General features: G+C 43.3%; 1 protein-coding gene across 1 annotated transcript in view; it reads right to left on the bottom strand.

The window, feature by feature from the left end:
- Positions 1–9,407, bottom strand: part of CCDC134 (coiled-coil domain containing 134) — a 74,085-nt gene extending 64,678 nt beyond the window's left edge. The window contains exon 1 of the mRNA XM_075321883.1: positions 9,274–9,407. The gene's annotated coding sequence lies outside the window, so the exon portion shown is untranslated. The remainder of the gene's footprint in view (positions 1–9,273) is intronic.
- Between the last annotated feature and the right edge of the window lie 5,752 nt (positions 9,408–15,159).

Genomic DNA, 15,159 nt, shown 5'->3' with positions numbered 1-15,159 from the left:
AGCCTGAACATCAAACGTTCAAATATTGTTACCCTTTTGCTTGTCATTTGCAAAATAATAGCAGTCTTAACATCACTAGTGTGTTTAATTACTGTTTTGTTTTTTTTTCAGAAAGGATCATAGAACATGGGAAAATATTCATGACTGACTGTAGACAGGTAATGGGCAGCCAACCGAATCAACAATCATGCCATGCAGGCTACTAATTGAGTGTAATGGATTCATTTACTCAAATGGGGGGGGGGGGGGGTGTCCTAATTAATAACAGTGTGGAGTTCAATTAGTGAGGTCATTCATGTCCGTATCCATGTGCTCCACACAGCGACATGTCTGTTTTTCTCTGGCAGCACGGATGTCACTTGGATCGCACACTGATGTGATCCGTGTGACACGTACCGGAGGAAAAACATGTCACTGAGAAATAAATGTATTTTTATACTTACCTGTCTCCGTCGCTGCTGTTGCTTCCCGGTCCTGCTCATTATGCTCATGAATATTCACTGCACTGACCGTGGATCTAGAAGCAAATGTGACAGCAGCGCCGGAAACAGCAGTGGCGGAGACAGGTAAGTATATAAGTTCATGCTGTCTGTGTGCTATCTGGATGTTACACGGATAGCACATAGAGAACATAGACACGGACAAATACTGACCTGCCCCACGGACCGTCACACACGGGTGTTAAATGCATGGATGTGTAAAAGAGGCCTTACAGGAATTAAGACCAAACGTTTCATAACTTTCCTTGTTGGACAAAATTAATAAAACAAATAAGTTTGGTTACTCTTTACACCTTGGTGGGAGTGGTTTACTATTAATAGCCCTCCCGCCGCTTAATATCATGTATAGTTAGTAGAATTGTGCTTTTATATATACGAGGCCATCTGGTTTGTCTTTAGTTGTGGAACAATAATTAACACAATGTTTTACCTGAAGTAAACATGGCATGAAATCACTTGAAGTTCCACCAAAGAAGTAGAAATGGGTGCGCTGTGCTGTCCTGGCCATAAAGTGCCCCAAAATAATAGCTGGGACTCTCTTCACCTTGTGTTAAACCCCAAAATAAGATTGTGATCACTTTCCTGATGGATGTCTATAGGATCGATGAAGTGAAAATTGGGAACAAAAACAAACAAATAGAGGGGGCACTTGCATTAAAAATGCAGTTTTCCAGTTCTGTGCAGTGTTCCTCTCTGAAGCCGGGACATGTACACTTGCTTACAGAGGCTCAAGGTGAGCAAACACAGCCACGCGCATGTGCAAGATTTCCAGAAGCTGCGGTGATGCCGGCTTGTGGAAATCATGTTATCACGCCCACAGTGGTGTGATAACACTGAAAGAGGGCCGACTAGTCTGGGGGAAACAACGCCCCATTGACTACTCACCGGCCTAATTAGCATAGGAAAAGCGGAGGTTATATATCCTTTTTTTAAACATTGAGTTTAATGTAAGGTGTCGCTTTTTTATTTTTGTATTAATAATAGTGATTATCCAATCAAGTATTTTTTTAATATAAAATTAAATTAAATAAAATTAAATTTATTTAGTTTTTATTTAATTCTATTTTTACTGATACATGCCATCTTGGATTTGCTGTGTGTAATGACAGTTACTCACCTCAAATACGGCAGCCCCCAGTGCATAACAATAGATGTCAGGCTCCGACTCCTATAAACACAGAGACCGCTTCTGCTGTGAGCTGGACACACCCTCTGGTCTGTCCAGATAAAGCAGAGGGAGGAGATCGCCGCCATCTTTGTGGAGCTCAATGTAATATTAGTGTGCACTCAGCCCAGTTTTCTGTAGAGGTGCTAGTGGAGGGGACTGTGGTCCAAGTCACCTATTTGGTAAACACTGCACTCTCTCTTCTTAATCAATGAGGCAGAAATAAGAATTTGCAAAACAAATGTGGGTTTTATTTTTTGGCGATTAATAAAGAAAAGACGTTTCGGCCTGACAGGGCGTTTTTCATGTCCAGTCGCTCCTTGATAGAAAAGGCAGACTTCAGGACCATCAGGGGTTAATGTCCGTGTCAGACTCTCAAAAGGGACACCTCTATTGCCTCCTTCCCAGAAAATTACTGTAATTACACATTTTGTTATACACACGTTTACTTCCTTTGTAACAACACAAAAAAATGAGAGAAAAAAGGCTGATTGGACATAATTTTACACAAACCCCAAAATGGGCCGGACAAAACTGTCACCACTTTTTAGGCCTATAAGCTGCGGCCACCACCACTGGGCTCTTATATACAGCATTCTAACATGCTGTATATAAGAGCCCAGGCCGGGGGTATAACATAAAAAACACTTTATAATACTTACCTAACGGTCGCTGCGGTGGGCCTTATGGGCGTCTCCGTTGTCCGGTGTCGGCGCAGCCTCTTTTGGCCATCTTTGTTCTCCTTCTTCTGTAGCCACAGTGCATGACGGGTCCGACGTCATCCACACTCGCTGGCATTTAGGTCCTGAGCAGGGCAGATCAAAGTATTGTAGTGCGCCTGCGCAGGACCGGCGAGTGTCTATGAAGTAGATGCGTCATGCACCCAGGCTTCAGAAGAAGGACGAAGATGGCTGTAAGAGGAGGCGCCGGCATCGGACAACGGAGACACCCATAAGGCCCACCACAGCAACCGTTAGGTAAGTATTATAAAGTGTTTTTTATGTTATACCCCTGGTCTGGGCTCTTATATACAGAATGTTAGAATGCTGTATATAAGAGCCTGGTGGTGGTGGCCACAGCTTATAGGCCAAAAAAGTTGTGACAGATTCCCTTTAATATTTGGTTACACACGCTTTGGAATAAGTAACTGCCATCAAGCACTTCCTATAATCATCGACAGCTTTGTACTCCTATCTCCTGAAATTTTGGACCAAAATTTTATTTTACAATAAAAGCTTCAACTCAATCCGCATGAAGTCCCCACTAAGGTCCACCATCTAACAATAGAAGGTTTTCATGATATTAGTAACACAAAGGCTCTCTAAAAGGCTATGGCTCCTTGCCCACTAAATGAAATCCACCAAATTCTGCGAGCCCAAATCCAAATGCCCCCTAGCCTTCTGAGCCCCACAATGTACCTCACCACATTTAGCATCTACATGTTTGTCAGTACTGTAGCAATGAGAGCCTGCTTAATTTAATTTATGGGATGTGTGTCTCTAGAAGGATGAGCTGGGCACAATGTACAGGGCACTACAATGTACAGGGCACTACAATGTACAGGGCACTACAATGTACAGGGCACTACAATGTACAGGGCACTACAATGTACAGGGCACTACAATGATCGATTTGCAATTTTTACTCAGTAACATCCCTTGGTGCTTGTTTCTGGAAAACACGTGTGTAGTCAAAATCATCACTATACCTGTAGATAAATTCCCATAGGGGTGTAAGTTCCAAGATGGGGATTCTCCTCTTCTGGCACCTAGGGGCTTTGTATATGAAGTCTGCAAACTATTCTAGGAAACTCTTTCTTCCAAGAGCCACATAGTGCTCCTTCCCTCCGGAGTCTTGCCGTGCGGCTACGCAGTACTGTACAGCCACATGTGGGATATTACCAAATTCAGAAGAAATTGATTGACAAACTTTGGCTCCATTTTCCCATGTAAAAATGTAAAATTTAGGGCAAAACCAATTTTTTTTGTGATAAAAATGAAATGATTTTTTCTTCACCACCCAATGGTATACAGTTCTGTGACACACCTCTGGTGTCCGTATGATCATTGCACCGCTCACTATCGTTAGACTATATTGAAGGGTTCCAGAGTTATTACCACATAAAAATACACTGGTATGAATTTTAAAACTTGGCTCTGTCAGGAAGGTGAGAAAGGTTTGGGGGTGAAGGGATTAAATCTGTTAGAAGCTGATCCAGTTGACAACCTGATGATGCTGTTTAAGGCCTCCGACACACATCTGTGCCGCCGGTACGTGTTTGGTACATTTTGCATGTACCGGCGGCACGGAGACATGTACACCAATGCTACCCTATGGTTGTAGGCACACACACGTAAAACCACACGGAACGTGTGTTCGTGTTGTTTGTACGTGTGTGCGTTTTCCAACACGCTCAACATGTCCGTGTTTCGACGGCATCATGCTGGCACGGACCCGCTAAAGTCAATGGCTCCGTGCCTGCACGGACGGCACACGTAGCATGTCCGCGTGATACACGTGCCGTCCGTGTGCGTTTTTTAGTGAGCGCTGTCGGTCAATCTATTTTTTATGTGGTTGTCAGTCAATCTCCCTTTTCTTCTGTGGTTGACAGTCAATATCCCTTTGTCGGTCGGTCTGTATCTCCCCCTGTCTCATACTTACCGATCCCCGATCACCAACGCGGTGAAGAACAGCGGTGCAAAAGCTATGGTGGATTTAACCATTTTGAAAATGCTGGCCGCTCATTATTCAATCTACTATTCCCTGCTTTCCCCGCCCACCGGCGCCTATGCTTGGTTGCAGTCAGACACACCCCCACGCTGAGTGACAGCTGTCTCACTGCAACCAATCACAGCAGCCGGTGGGCGTGTCTATATTGTGCAGTAAAATAAATAATTTAAAAAAACTGTGTACGTTCTCCCCCCTTTTTGAGATCAGCCATGGTAAAGTCACACGGCTGAAGGCTGTTATTCTCAGGATGGTGAGCCCCACGTTATGGGGAGCCCACCACCCTAACAATATCAGCCAGCAGCCGCCCAGAAAAGCCGCATCCATTAGATGCGACAGTTCCGAGACTCTACCCGACTCTTCCCGAATTGCCCTGGTGCGGTGGCAATTGGGGTAATAAGGAGTTAATGGCAGCAGCCCATAGCTGCCACTAAGTCCAAGGTTAATCATGGCAGCCATCTCCCCAAGATAACTTCCATGTTTAACCTGTTATAAAAAGTAAATAAACACACACATTCAAAAAATCCTTTATTTAGAATAATTAAAACAAACACCCTCGTTCACCAACTTAATAAAACCAAAAAACCCATCCAGGTCCGCCGTAATCCATGGATGTCCCACGACGCTCTCAGCTCTGACATGAAGGTGACAGGAGCGGGCACACACAATGACCGCTCTCTATCACCTCCAAGCAGCAACTGAAGTGTGCCACGCGATCATCGATGACGTCACTCAGGTTACTCGCGGCCACCACTGGATCCTCAAGCTGTGACAGCGAGTTGCCCAAGTGACTGAATTTAGCTGTGCAATCTGCAACGAAGTCACAGGTGAGTAGCGGTGTTGGGTGGGTGACTCCAGCTAGCCGCGGGTAACCTGAGTGACGGCAACGCTAATGTCGCTGTTAACTTCAGTTACTCAGGGGATTAGCGGTCACCGGTGATTCCATCACGGGTGTCCACTCATCAGGACGCCACACACAGACAGAGCAGTGGTATGACAATGAAGTCAGGTGAGGTTCACCCGAGTTCATTCTCATCGTTCGTATGTGTCTGTGTCGGCTGTCAGCGGGTATGTAGCAACGACATTTTACAACACACACAGATCAACACATACGGACACCACACAGACATTACACGTACGCATACACGGACATTCCACACGTACACACGGCAAGCATACGCCATCACACGGATGTCATACGTACCAGAGAAACGCCCATAAAAAACGGAACACGGACCCGAAAAACAGAACGTGAGACACGTACGTTTTTTATGCAGAAGTGTGTCGGAGGCCTAAGAGAGAATGCCAGGGGTGTGAGGTGTTGTCAGAGTAAAAGGGGGGCACATTGAGGAATCTAAGGTTTGACACATTCTGTTTTTTTATTTACTTCTTGCTTCTATATGTTTTGCTTCATGGTTTTACTGCTTTCTGTCTAAAACTACAATGTTCACAAACCACTGCATCACCTGGTGTGTCCAAACTTTTCACCAATGCTGTGAATGTGAGCAATATACAGTACAGCACGGTGTATTATCATGATACATAGATGTGTAATATACAGCGCGGTGTATTATCATGATACATAGATGTGTAATATACAGCGCGGTGTATTATCATCATACATACAGTGCCTTGCAAAAGTATTCAGCCCACTTGAATTTTTCAACCTTTTCCCACATTTCAGGCTTCAAACAAAGATAAAAATTTTAATTTTATGGTGAAGAATCAACAACAAGTGGGACACAATTATGAAGTTGAATGAAATTTATTGCTTATTTTAAACTTTTGTGAAGAAGAATGAACTGAAAATTGGGGCGTATAATATTATTCGGCCCCTTTACTTTCAGTGCAGCAAACTCACTCCAGAAGTTCATTGAGGATCTCTGAATGATCCAATGTTGTCCTAAATGACTGATGATGATACATATAAGCCACCTGTGTGTAATGAAGTCTCCGTATAAATGCACCTGCTCTGTGATAGTCTCAGTCTTCTGGTTAGGCCGGGGCCACACGGGGCACTACTGCGATGCTCGCATGACAATCGGCTCGCGCTGGCAGTACAGCAGGAGCCGAGTGTCATGCTAGTATCTCTGTGACTGCGGTCCAACTCTGCGAGCGGACCTCAGCTGCAGGGGGCGGTCCGGCACTGAGGAGGGGAGGGAGGGATTTCTCTCCCTCTCTCCTCCGTAGCCGGCTATTACGACTCTCGCTCTGCATGCATGGTACACCAGTGTACCGCGAGTGCAGTGCGATTTTTCTCTCTCCCCATTCACTTGAATGGGTGCGAGAGAAAAGATTCTCGCATTACAATCGCAGCATGCTGGGATTGTTTTTTTGGTCCGATTAGGGCTGAGAAAATAATCGCTCATGTGCGCTGACACACAGGCTAGAATTGGCAGAAGTGGAATGCGATTTTTTATCACACTCCACTCGCACCGATTTTCTCACCATGTGGCTTAGGTCTTAAAGCGCAGATAGCATCATGAAGACCAAGGAACACAACAGGCAGGTCCGTGATACTGTTGTGGAGAAGTTTAAAGCAGATTTGGTTACAAAAAGATTTCCAAAACTTTAAACATCCCAAGGAGCACTGTGCAAGTGATCATATTGAAATGGAAGGAGTATCATACCACTGCAAATCTACCAAAACCCGGCCGTCCATCCAAATTTTCGTCTCAAACAAGGAGAAGACTGATCAGAGATGCAGCCAAGAGGCCCATGATCACTCTGGATGAACTGCAGAGATCTACAGCTGAGGTGGGAGAGTCTGTGCATAGGACAACAATAAGTCGTACACTGCACAAATCTGGCCTTTATGGAAGAGTGGCAAGAAGAAAGCCATTTCTCAAAGATATCCATAAAAAGTGTTGTTTCAAGTTTGCCACAAGCCACCTGGGAGACACACCAAACACGTGGAAGAACATGCTGTGGTCAGATGAAACCAAAATTGATCTTTTTGGGCACAATGTCAAAGGATATGTTTGGCGTAAAGGCAACACAGCTCATCACCCTGAATAGACCATCCCCACTGTCAAACATGGTGGTGGCAGCATCAGGTTTGGGGCTGCTTTTCTTCAGCAGGGACAGGGAAGATGGTTAAAATTGATGGGAGATGGATGGCGCCAAATACAGGATCATTCTTGAAGAAAACCTGTTGGAGTCTGCAAAAGATCTGAGACTGGGACGGAGATTTGTCTTCCAACAAGACAATGATCAAAACATAAAGCAAAATCTACAATGGAATGGTTCACAAATAAACATATCCAGGTGTTAGAATGGCCAAGTCACAGTCCAGACCTGAATCCAATCAAGAATCTGTGGAAAGATCTGAAAACTGCTGTTCACAAACGCTCTCCATCCAACCTCACTCAGCTCCAGCTGTTTACAAAAGAAGAATGGGCAAAAATTTCAGTCTCTCAATGTGCAAAACTGATAGAGACATACCCCAAGCGACTTGCAGCTGTAATCGCAGCAAAAGGTGGCGCTACAAAGTATTAACTTAAAAGGGCCGAATAATATTGCACTCCACAATTTTCAGTTTATTATTTTTTTATAAAAGTTTAAAATAAGCAATAAATATTGTTCAACTTCACAATTGTGTCCCACTTGTTTATTCTTCACCATAAAATGTAATTTTTTTTTATCTTTATGTTTGAAGCCTGAAATGTGGGAAAAGATTGAAAAATTCAAGGGGGCCGAATACTTTCGCAAGGCACTGTAGATGCATAATATACAGCGCCGTATATTATCATCATACACCTAGACATGTCATATACTAAGCGCTGTACACAGTGTATAGCTGTGCATTGTGTACAGTATATAGCTCTGCACTATGTATAGTATATAGCTGTGTACAGTATTTAGCTCTCCACTGTGGACAGTATATAGCTGTGAAATGTGTACAGTATATAGCTGTGAAATGTGTACAGTATATAGCTCTGCACTGTGGACAGTATATAGCTGTGAAATGTGTACAGTATATAGCTGTGAAATGTGTACAGTATATAGCTGTGAAATGTGTACAGTATATAGCTGTGAAATGTGTACAGTATATAGCTGTGAAATGTGTACAGTATATAGCTGTGAAATGTGTACAGTATATAGCTGTGCACTGTGTATATAGCTGTGCACTGTGTATATAGTTGTGACCTGTCTGTATAGCTGTGCACTGTGTACAGTATATAGCTCTGCACTATGTATAGTATATAGCTGTGTACAGTATTTAGCTCTTCACTGTGGACAGTACATAGCTGTGAAATGTGTACAGTATATAGCTGTGAAATGTGTACAGTATATAGCTGTGAAATGTGTACAGTATATAGCTCTGCACTGTGTATATAGCTGTGAAATGTGTACAGTATATAGCTGTGCACTGTGTATATAGCTGTGCACTGTGTATATAGCTGTGCACTGTGTATATAGCTGTGCACTGTGTATATAGTTGTGCACTGTCTGTATAGCTGTGCACTGTGTACAGTATATAGCTCTGCACTATGTATAGTATATAGCTGTGTACAGTATTTAGCTCTTCACTGTGGACAGTACATAGCTGTGAAATGTGTACAGTATATAGCTGTGAAATGTGTACAGTATATAGCTGTGAAATGTGTACAGTATATAGCTCTGCACTGTGTATATAGCTGTGAAATGTGTACAGTATATAGCTGTGCACTGTGTATATAGCTGTGCACTGTGTATATAGCTGTGCACTGTGTATATAGTTGTGCACTGTCTGTATAGCTGTGCACTGTGTACAGTATATAGCTGTGCAGTGACAGCCTCTGGGCAGAGATCAGCCTGCCTCCCCCGGCTGTGAGCAGAGCTGCCTCCGCACCGCCGGGACATCATGTGTCAGTCTCTCGCCCCCCGCCATGCACTGACCTTACAGAAGCAGGAGCCGGGGTGCGCGGCTGTAGTGATGACTCCTCACTCCCTACGGGCTGTCATGCTGCTTGTTACCAGGGGTGGAAGGGTCGACGCTAGATCCCAGTAAGTGAAAGGACCTGATGATGTCATGATCATGTGATCAGTCACATGTCTGAGGAGGTGGCGGGGCTTCGTTGTGGTTTCTAGTGTTACTAGACGTGTGTGCTCTCAGCCATAGACCGCGGTGCTCTGTACAGACTGGGGCAGAGGACGGAGCAGGGCTACACGGTGTCACTGCTGTGTTCTGCACCGGAGCTTATAGGCACAGCTGTGTGTGTGTGTATATTGTGCCTGTAGCTGAGCCGTGTGCATGTGTATACTGTGCCTGTAGCTGAGTCGTGTCTATGTATACTGTGCCTGTAGCTGAGCCGTGTGTATATGTATGTATATATATAAAGAAAACCATAAGATCCCTAAAGCATGTAATAAGGAAAACTACTATAGACCGAACTCACAGATTCAATTTTTAACCCACAACATTAACCATGATAATGGTCAAAAAGTAACACATAGTCCAAATATATAAATAGAATATGTTTAATAGATTTAAGGTAGATGCAACAAACAGGTGCTTCAAGATTGAAAATGTAAACACTGGGGATGATTGGACATGTAGCAAGACCAATGATTAACGATGCAGACATACAAAGTATATATCATCAGAAAATTCCCAATTAATGTTTAGAACATGCTGCAATGATAATATGCAGATATATGTGCAGACAATAACATAACATCAGCTACGTGATACAATGAAAATTTATCAGTGGCACAGAATACAGCCAAGTAAAAAAGAATATATTTATGCCGCAGTGAATGACGAACAGGATATTATCATAGCTTAAATAGCAATAGACATATATACATCATGTAAAGCACGTAATGCGCAGTGCATGAGCTGTATAACCTCAGGATGGTAGGGCGAAACACGTGGCGGGGTTTGGACGTGGACATGGCACTAGGACCATATACTTTGACAGGTATGATGTGCAATTGATTTAGTGGTTATTTTTGTGGGTGACACAGTATTACAGCCCTTCTAATTGCCCGGGTTATACACCTCATGCACTGCGCATTACGTGCTTTACATGATGTATATATGTCTATTGCTATTTAAGCTATGATAATATCCTGTTCGTCATTCACTGCAGCATAAAGATATTCTTTTTTACTTGGCTGTATTCTGTGCCAATTCATCAATTCCAAAAATAGACAGGCCAGAGTTAAATTTGCTGAAAAACACCTCATGAAGCCAGCTCAGTTCTGGAAAAGTATTCTATGGACAGATGAGACAAAGATCAACCTGTACCAGAATGATGGGAAGAAAAAAGTTTGGAGAAGAAAGGGAACGGCACATGATCCAAGGCACACCACATCCTCTGTAAAACATGGTGGAGGCAACGTGATGGCATGGGTATGCATGGCTTTCAATGGCACTGGGTCACTTGTGTTTATTGATGACATAACAGCAGACAAGAGTAGCCGGATGAATTCTGAAGTGTACCGGGATATACTTTCAGCCCAGATTCAGCCAAATGCCGCAAAGTTGATCGGACGGCGCTTCATAGTACAGATGGACAATGACCCCAAGCATACAGCCAAAGCTACCCAGGAGTTCATGAGTGCAAAAAAGTGGAACATTCTGCAATGGCCAAGTCAATCACCAGATCTTAACCCAATTGAGCATGCATTTCACTTGCTCAAATCCAGACTTAAGACGGAAAGACCCACAAACAAGCAAGACCTGAAGGCTGCGGCTGTAAAGGCCTGGCAAAGCATTAAGAAGGAGGAAACCCAGCGTTTGGTGATGTCCATGGGTTCCAGACTTAAGGCAGTGATTGCCTCCAAAGGATTCGCAACAAAATATTGAAAATAAAAATATTTTGTTTGGGTTTGGTTTATTTGTCCAATTACTTTTGACCTCCTAAAATGTGGAGTGTTTGTAAAGAAATGTGTACAATTCCTACAATTTCTATCAGATATTTTTGTTCAAACCTGCAAATTAAACGTTACAATCTGCACTTGAATTCTGTTGTAGAGGTTTCATTTCAAATCCAATGTGGTGGCATGCAGAGCCCAACTCGCGAAAATTGTGTCACTGTCCAAATATTTCTGGACCTAACTGTACTTGCCTGTATCTGGAGCTGCTGTTGTTTCCGGGTCCCACTCATTATTCCTCATGAATATTCACTGCACTGACTGCAGACCCAGAAGCAAGTGTGATAGCAGCCCGGAGACAGGTAAGAATACAAATTCATGCTGGCCGTGTGCTATCCGGATGTCACACGGATAGGACACGTAGAACACACGGGGACACACGGACGGCCATACAGACCTGCATCACGGACCATCACACAAGTGTCTTTATTGCAAAGACATGTAAGGGGGCCCTAAATAAGTGCTGGTCCACCGAGTGGCTTGATTGACAATTGCCCCTTTCCCAGCATGTCTCATCAATATATAATCAATTTTAGGGGTTCTGGCAGCAATAACCAATTCCCTCACTTTACCAATCTGAGTTCCAGCATGTCCCTCTTGCAGACTATCTCTTATTGCCAGCTGCAGCGTGTGCACAACACAGCGCATGTGATGAATAGGAGATGTGAAGCAGCTTCAACAAGATCATTAATTCCAAAGTATCATTTTGCGGTTCTTCTGTTGTAATCTCTGTTTGTTCGCCAGGTACAGGAACAGGACTGTGGCTCCATCTGATACATACTGAATATGAAATTTTCTTCTAGCTTATTCACATTCATCATTGTACGTATCATATTTGAAGCAATGTCAGTTGCAATAGCAAGAACCTGTTCTTTTTTGAGTTCATAATCTTGCAGAATGTTTTCCATGTCACTCTAGAGTCTCTAGCAGTTCTGAGATGACTGCAGACACTCTGTGTCTTAAGGTCCAGTCACACTAAGCAACTTACCAGCGATCCCAACAACGATAGGGATCGCTGGTAAGTTCCTAGGAGGTTGCTGGTGAGATGTCACACTGCGACGCTCCAGCGATCCCACCAGCAACCTGACCTGGCAGGGATCGCTGGAGCGTCGCTACACGAGTTGCTGGTGAGCTCACCACCAACCAGTGACCAGTCCCCAGCGCCGCGTGGAAGATGCTGCGCTTGGTAACTAAGGTAAATATCGGGTAACCAACCCGATATTTACCTTGGTTACCAGCGCACGGAGCTACACGTGCAAAGAGAAGGGAGCAGCGCACACTAAGCGCTGGCTCCCTGCTCTCCTAGTTACAGCACACATCGGGTTAATTACCCGATGTGTGCTGCAGCTACATGTGCACAGAGCAGGGAGCAGCGCACACCGCTTAGCGCTGGCTCCTTGCTCTCCTAGTTACAGCACACATCGGGTTAATTATCCAATGTGTACTGCAGCTAAATGTGCACAGAGCAGGGAGCAGCGCACAATGCTTAGCGCTGGCTCCCTGCTCTCCTAGCTACAGCACACATCGGGTTAATTAACCCGATGTGTCCTGCAGCTACATGTGCACAGAGCAGGAGCCGGCACTGACAGTGAGAGCGGCGGAGGCTGGTAACAAAGGTAAATATCGGGTAACCAAGGACAGGGCTTCTTGGTTACCCGATGTTTACTGTGGTTACCAGCCTCCGAAGAAGCCGGCTCCTGCTGCCTGCACATTTAGTTGTTGCTGTCTCGCTGTCACACACAGCGATCTGTGCTTCACAGCGGGACAGCAACAACTAAAAAATGGCCCAGGACATTCAGCAACAACCAACGACCTCACAGCAGGGGCCGGGTTGTTGCTGGATGTCACACACAGCGACATCACTAGCAACATCGCTGCTACGTCACAAAAGTTGTTCGTTAGCAGCGATGTTGCTAGCGATGTTGCTTAGTGTGACGGGGCCTTTAGTTTTTACCCTTATCTGTAAAGGAGGAGCTTCACTACTTTATTATGTACATAATGTGCAGCACAGATTCATCTCAACTAAAAACCTAGATCCTTTGATCAGGAATAGAACAGACATTTTTAAGACATTTCAGAACTTTCTTAAATTCTTATGAACAAATATTCATCACATATTGCATTGAACTACTGTACCCAATTTACAATATATTTTAAGAGTCAGAGTTGGTCCATTTTATACCAACTCCACCAAAATGGACACCGACTCAGACTCCACAACCCAGGACAAACTCCAGAGGTCATGAGCAAGAAACAGAGAGGTGGGTATAATACTTGTTGGATCTGTCTGTTTGTTGGTTTGCTTGTACTGTATTTAATATTGCATGTCAGTGCATATATAGTACATGTGTGTATGTGAATCTATATATGATGTGTGTATATGTCTGTGTGTTTATAGTACTTGTATCTCTGTGCATAAATAGTAAATGCCTAAGTGTATATACTGTATAGTATATGTGCCTGTGTATGTTACTGTATATATGTGCATGTGTGTGTAAATATAGTATATGTGTGTACGTGAATATATACAATGTGCGTATGTGCCTGTCTGTATATAGACCATAGTATATTTGTCTAAGTATGTTCCTGTATATATGAGTCTCTGTTTATATCTATATATCTATATCTATATCTATGTATATATATCTATATCTATATCTATATATATATATATATATATATATATATATGTATATATATATATGTATATATATATGTATATATGTATGTGTATATATATATATATGTATGTATACATATATGTATATATATATATGCATGTGTATATATATATATACAGTCAGGGCCAGAAATATTTGGACAGTGACACAAGTTTTGTTATTTTAGCTGTTTACAAAAACATGTTCAGAAATACAATTATATATATAATATGGGCTGAAAGTGCACACTCCCAGCTGCAATATGAGAGTTTTCACATCCAAATCGGAGAAAGGGTTTAGGAATCATAGCTCTGTAATGCATAGCCTCCTCTTTTTAAAGGGACCAAAAGTAATTGGACAAGGGACTCTAAGGGCTGCAATTAACTCTGAAGGCGTCTCCCTCGTTAACCTGTAATCAATGAAGTAGTTAAAAGGTCTGGGGTTGATTACAGGTGTGTGGTTTTGCATTTGGAAGCTGTTGCTGTGACCAGACAACATGCGGTCTAAGGAACTCTCAATTGAGGTGAAGCAGAACATCCTGAGGCTGAAAAAAAGTAAAAATCCATCAGAGAGATAGCAGACATGCTTGGAGTAGCAAAATCAACAGTCGGGTACATTCTGAGAAAAAAGGAATTGACTGGTGAGCTTGGGAACTCAAAAAGGCCTGGGCGTCCACGGATGACAACAGTGGTAGATGATCGCCGCATACTTTCTTTGGTGAAGAAGAACCCGTTCACAACATCAACTGAAGTCCAGAACACTCTCAGTGAAGTAGGTGTATCTGTCTCTAAGTCAACAGTAAAGAGAAGACTCCATGAAAGTAAATACAAAAGGTTCACATCTAGATGCAAACCATTCATCAATTCCAAAAATAGACAGGCCAGAGTTAAATTTGCTGAAAAACACGTCATGAAGCCAGCTCAGTTCTGGAACAGTATTCTATGGACAGATAAGACAAAGATCAACCTGTACCAGAATGATGGGAAGAAAAAAGTTTGGAGAAGAAAGGGAACGGCACATGATCCAAGGCACACCACATCCTCTGTAAAACATGGTGGAGGCAACGTGATGGCATGGGCATGCATGGCTTTCAATGGCACTGGGTCACTTGTGTTTATTGATGAAATAACAGCAGACAAGAGTAGCCGGATGAATTCTGAAGTGTACAGGGATATACTTTCAGCCCAGATTCAGCCAAATGCTGCAAAGTTGATCGGACGGCGCTTCATAGTACAGATGGACA

This window comes from Anomaloglossus baeobatrachus, chromosome 8 (genome assembly GCF_048569485.1).
Source record: "Anomaloglossus baeobatrachus isolate aAnoBae1 chromosome 8, aAnoBae1.hap1, whole genome shotgun sequence".
NCBI lineage: Eukaryota > Metazoa > Chordata > Amphibia > Anura > Aromobatidae > Anomaloglossus > Anomaloglossus baeobatrachus.
Note: the sequence above shows the minus strand (reverse complement) of the source record. Positions and strands in the feature narration are given on the sequence as shown.